The sequence below is a fragment of the Triticum aestivum genome, chromosome 3A (genome assembly GCF_018294505.1).
Source record: "Triticum aestivum cultivar Chinese Spring chromosome 3A, IWGSC CS RefSeq v2.1, whole genome shotgun sequence".
In the NCBI taxonomy this organism is placed as follows: Eukaryota; Viridiplantae; Streptophyta; class Magnoliopsida; order Poales; family Poaceae; genus Triticum; species Triticum aestivum.
Window position 1 is genome coordinate 367,083,411 of NC_057800.1, and position 6,278 is coordinate 367,089,688.

Consider the following 6,278-nt stretch of genomic DNA (forward strand, 5'->3'; position numbering starts at 1 on the left):
CAATTACGGTGCTTGGCGAATAAGCGATTTTACCAGGCAAGTGGGGAGGCGCATCGCCTCCTCCGCCCTTATAAAGGGACAAAGATTCACTCTTTTCACCCACGCCTTCTTCCTCCTTACTTACCCATTCCCGCACACTCGCACTCTAGTGCCCAAGCTCGCGTTCTTCTTCTCAAACCGCTCCAAGCATGTCCGGAGCAGGAGGCAAGTGGATGGTCTCCTCCATCACGGAGGAGAACATCAAGAAGTTACGGGAAGCCAGATATCTGGCCGCGGATATCGCGCACCGGCTGCCAGATGCAGGGCAGATCATCCCAATGCCCAAACCCCATGAGAGGGTAGTTTTCTTACCCACTTTGTCCGCGGACTGGGATTTCCTCTCCACATGTTTGTCCGCGGGCTCATGTTCTACTACGGGCTGGATTTTCATGATCTGGCCCCCAATTTGATCCTCAACATCTCGGCGTTTATCGTTGTGTGCGAGGCCTTCCTCCGCATCAAGCCCCATTTCAGCCTATGGCTGAAGACCTTCAATGTCAAACCGAAGGTGGTGGTCGGCCAACAAGCGGAGTGCGGAGGCATCATGGTGGGCAAGATGCCTAATGTCACCTGGCTTGAAGGCTCCTATGTGGAGACCATAAAGGGGTGGCAATCGGGGTGGTTCTACATCACCGAGCCGCGCGACACCAACTGGGTGTCAGCCCCCGAACTCCGATCCGAAATCCCCACACGGCTCACATCCTGGAAAGAGAAGGTCCTATCCTGGGGTTCCTCGGTAGAGCTGACCGGACTCCAGACCTGCATCAAGAACATGATGAGTAAGAAAATCAAGCTCGTCAACGTGGTCCAGGTCATGCTCTTCCGCCGGATTCTCCCGTGTCAACAACGGGTATTCAACTTGTGGGAGTTCAACCCAGCCAAGCACCAAACATTGCGAGAGCTCTATGACACGATGCACGAGGACGTCTGGAGGGTGCTGTTCAAGGGCGCCGAGGTACCTCCTTCCCTCACCGAGGACCGCGGACTTAGCGCAAAGCGCCGCGCCAATCCGGTAAGTTTTTATACTTCACAGGGTATCCATTTGCCCCAGTTTAATTATGTGCGGGATCTAAGCCTTCCATGCCTTTAATAGGACTGGGTGAACACAGCGGAGTAGATCGATTGCCCCGCCCGCTTGCCGGAAGATCCTGCAGATGCTCTCCTAACGGAGATGCTGGTTCCGACACCTTATGAGGTGCCGGTGAAGAAGGCCAATAAGAAGGCCGCGGGGACCCGAAAGGGTCTCTGGTGCAAGGTTGTATCGGACTCATTGTCCGATAACTCCGACGCACCCTCCTCCCATGAAAACAAGGAGGAGGAAGAGGAAAGTTCTCCCCCGCCCTAGCCGGGGGAGACAAGAAAAGGAAGGCCGACCCAACCGGGGAGGCCGAAGGGTCCAAGAAGGGTAGGACCCTCCCTCCGGACTGCTCCACGACGGCCGCCTATAGCGGCGACGAGTGGCTACCCAGGGTCAAGCCCCCGACGAAGTCGTAAGTATACGGACACCATAGTAATTCATGGTATGTTTTACTGCACTGCTTCTCCTCATGCCGAACATGATTATGCAGTCCGTCCCGAGCTCATCTCGACGTATCTTCGTCGAGCGGTTCGTTGGACTCGTCGAATATGAACAACGGTTCTCTTCCGATCGCCTCCACCCCTTGCCCTGCAGACAACGTCGAGGTGTTGTCTCAACAGGCACCGGGCCAAGGGGAGATAGTCCTGGGGGCGCCTCGAGGCGACCTCCCGGACCTTGGGCGCAAAGGGAGCCGGACTCCCGTGGGCTCCAGGTTCGGCTCCCAGCCGAACACTACACCGGAATCTTTGGTGGTTCCGGACTCCGGTGAGCGACCCCCATTAAGGGGGGCAAGCCGCCCATGCCGGTGTCCTCTGTCTATCCAGAGGCACCGGACAACTTGCTGGAAGCACTTCGCGACGCTTCCATCGATGAAGAGCACTGTACTATCCTGAGTGCGGTGATCGAGAAAGTTCAGTCCGCCAAAAACGGACTGACTGAAGCTTGCGCCAGCCTCCTAACAGGCTTTGAGGTAAGCAATCAAAATATAAGAAAATATTATAGCATAGATAGTAGCCCCTGATGCTCTGTTCGGCGTTCGAGTAGAAAGGCCGAATAGAGGATCAAATGATGACTCAGGAGTCTAATTAGAATATATCTATGTGTATGTGCAGGCTTCGCTGTTGGCCACTGCCGCACGTACTGCGGAGGTCTCTACGCTGAAGCAAGACCTGGAGCAGTCCGAAAACGAGCTTGGCCTTACCAAGAGGCGGCTCGAGGAGAGCAAAGGTAAGAAATACCTTGTCTATATAAAATAAAAGAAGTTCAGGTGTAAAGTAACAGGATCATCATGAATTTTCGAAGGGCCACGACCGAAGTCGTGACCCTAAAGAAGGAGCTGTCCAAGGCCGAAGACAAAGCGGCCGAGGAGTGCATTGAGCGGGAGAAACAAGAAGTCCAAGTGGGCGAGGTGCAGCAGGAGCTCGAGGCTCTCGCCAAAAAACACAAGTCCTTGGAGCTTGACTCTAAGATGCGAGAGTCCGAGCTCGCGCAGGCGCTTGAAAGCACCCGGAATGCCAAGGTTGAAGCCCACAAGGCCCTCCAGGAGATTGATCCAGTGAAGAAGATAGCAGCGGGTGAGGCATTCATTATGCAAATCAAGCACGTGAAGGAGACTTTCCTTTTTCTTACCCAAGTTCGGAGCTCTCCAGGAGCGTTTGCAGATCTTCCCCGCAGGGTACTGGATGCCGCGGAGTTTTACCAAGCTGAGGAGGGGAGCTCGACAGAGAAGTTGTTCTGGTCTCAGTATACTAGGACCGAACACCCCGTGCCCTCGAGCGACCAGCTGAAGCAAATGGTCGAGCTTCACAAGGCGGCCGAATAGGCCATGAGGGGCCTTATTGTCCGGATGTGGCCTGGCGAGCCCCTGTCCGGCAGCTACTTCGGTCTGGTGAGGCGGCTCGTGGACGCCTGCCCATGGCTTGAAGTCATAAAGCGGTCCGTCTGCATCGAAGGTGCGCGCAGAGCTTTTGCCCGAGCAAAGGTGCACTAGGCGAAGCTATACACCGTGAAGCTGGTGAAGGAGGGGCCACCGGAGGGCAAGGAGCATCGCTACCCGAAATGTATTATGAGAGTGTCCTGAAGGGTTCTCGCCTTGTGGCGGATGAATGTGCCAGGGATGTAATTTTTGAACGAACATGCTCATGCGATCCTGTAATGTGAAACAAGTTCATCTGTGCTATGCAACGCTTTTTAATTTAAAATATTACCTTCTGTGCGGCCGTTTACAAAATTTGAGAGTTGGCCAGTCGTCGGCTTCTGCCCCCATGTAACTAGTACTAGGGTGTTCGGGATAAACCTGAGCACTCTTTACCCCAATTTTGGGTCCTTCAAGGGAGGTGTTCAGCGCAACGAACTAGGCAATCGGACTATAATGCTTTATCACTCTCACTTAGCCATAGAAGTCTACAATTCTAAATTTTGGCGAAGCCCCTGGTATTCGGAAGGCCGAATTTGGGGCGCTATACACGCCTAAGCCGGACAAGGCTAACTCCTCGCCCGAAGCGGAAGAAGTCTTTAAGGACTTGAGACCTCTCGAACAGCGACCAGTCTCTCGCCTTATCATGACAGTCAGTTTTCGGCTTTCTCTACTGAGGTGCTCGTCCAGAAGAACCGGGACACAATCGCAGTAGTTCTCCCACCACTACCTTAGCCGATATAGTAGAACGTAAGGTACCAAAGCATGGGAGCCGGGCAAACCCAACTATTGACCCAAGACATGATTCGGACCTGATGCAGATAATGCTATAAGTTCAGGGTGCCGCACTGGCGAAAGTGTTCGGACTTCTTGCGCCGTATTATGGGGTAAACGAAAGCCCCTGGCGTACTGACCGTACCCGAATTTACGGGTGGGGATTGTCGGAAATGGACATAAGAGAAAAAAAGAATGAATAATGCAATAATAGACTAATGCTGTGCATTGTTATTTAAATGATACAATGAAGCGTACTGGTACAGGTATTGCGATAAGCAGAAAATAGGACTATTCGAAATGTCCTATCCAAGGGCAAGCTGTGTATGGATAGTAGAAAGCGGGTATTATTATTCGAGACCACCTGGGGGTTCCCGTGTACATCTTAGCTTCTTGCCGCCTTGGTTGTTCCTTCCCGTAATGTGTCCGGCAAACATACAGCTGGAAAGGGCTTCCCGAGAGTTAGGCCCTGAAACAGAAAGAAATGGTAAAGATATACAACCCCTAGGGCGGTTAAGCCGCATTGCGGGACGTGCCCTAATCGTGCCCCCGCCTATGTCCATGGTATTTTCAGTGCGTAATTATGTACGTGCGGCATGAATTTCCTCGCTTGACTAGGACTGGGATGGGGGCCGAATTGCTAGGCGAGCTCTGAATGTGCTAGGCGATCCTGTTGTAGTTTACTCCGGACACGCTTGAAGGTGTTCGGGAGCTTTATCGCTGAATTAGTGGTTTGCCTTGAAAGGCTGCTTTGTGCTTCTGCTGCAAGGGCCGCAGTGTGCTCTTCCATGCGGAGCGAGCGTTCTGTGTTTCCATTCACTGTTATGACCCCCCCCCCCCGAGGTCCTGGCATCTTGAGCTTGAGGTATGCGTAATGCGGTACTGCATTGAATTTTGCAAATGTAGTTCGTCCGAGCAGTGCATGATAGCCACTGCGAAACGGGACGATGTCGAAGATTAACTCCTCACTTCGGAAGTTGTTCGGTGATCCGAAGACCACTTCCAGTGTGATTGAGCCCGTGCAATGGGCCTCTACACCTGGGATGACGCCCTTGAAGGTGGTTTTGGTGGGTTTGATCCTCAAGGGATCGATGGCCATTTTTTGCATTGTATCCTGATAGAGCAGGTTCAGGCTGCTGCCACCATCCATAAGGACTCGAGTGAGGTGAAATCCGTTGATGATGGGGTCTAGGACCAGTGCAGCGGATCCTCCATGACAGATACTAGTGGGGTGGTCCCTGTGATCGAAGGTGATCGGGCAAGCAGACCATGGGTTGAACTTTGGGGCGACGGGCTCCATCGCATAGACGTCCCTTAGTGCACGCTTCCGCTCCCTCTTGGGAATGTGGGTTGCATATATCATGTTCACCGTCTTCACTTGTGGGGGGAAGCCCTTCTGTCCTCCCGTATTCGGAGGCCGGGGCTCCTCCTCGTCATCACTATGCAGCCCCTTGTCCTTGTTTTTGGCATTTAACTTGCCGGCCTGCTTGAACACCCAGCATTCTCTGTTGGTGTGATTGGCTGGCTTGTCGGGGGTGCTGTGGATTTGACACGAGCGATCCAGTATGCGATCCAAACTTGACGGAGCCGGAGTACTTCTTTTAAATGGCTTTTTCCGCTGACCGGATCTAGAGCCTCTGAATCCGGCATTGACCGCCGTATCCTCAGTGTTATCGTTGTTATTACGGCGCTTTGGTCTGTTACAACGTTGTCTGCCGTTGGCATCTTTGGTATCCGAAGTGCCCGGATTCCTCGATGTGTTATTGCTGCGAGCCAGCCAGCTATCCTCGCCCGCGCAAAAGCGGGTCATGAGTGTCGTGAGGGCTGCCATAGACTTCGGCTTCTCCTGGCCAAGGTGGCGGGCAAGCCACTCGTCACGGATGTTGTGCTTGAATGCCGCTAGGGCCTCTGCGTTCGGACAGTCGACAATTTGGTTTTTCTTAGTCAGGAACCAAGTCCAGAATTGTCTGGCTGATTCCCCTGGCTGCTGAGTTATATGGCTCAAGTCATCAGCATCCAGTGGTTGCACATAAGTGCCCTAGAAGTTGTCAAGGAATGCATCTTCCAGATCCTCCCAACTGCTGACGGAGTCTGCTGGCAAGCTATTCAGCCAATGCCGAGCTGACCCTTTGAGTTTTAGTGGGAGGTACTTGATGGCATGTAGATCATCACCGCAAGCCATGTGGATGTGAAGGAGGAAATCCTCAATCCATACAGCGGGATCTATTGTACCATCATATGATTCGATATTTACGGGTTTGAAACCCTCCGGGAATTCGTGATCCATAACTTCATCAGTGAAGCATAGGGGGTGTGCTGCGCCTCTGTGCCAGGCTATATCATGACGCAGTTCATATGAGTCTTGTCTGCTGTATTCGGCCCGGTCGGATTTGCTTTTGGTGTATCCGGCACGACGATCATCGTCCCGTGTTGGCGCACGTTCCCGTAACCCATATATTGACCTTGCAAGTT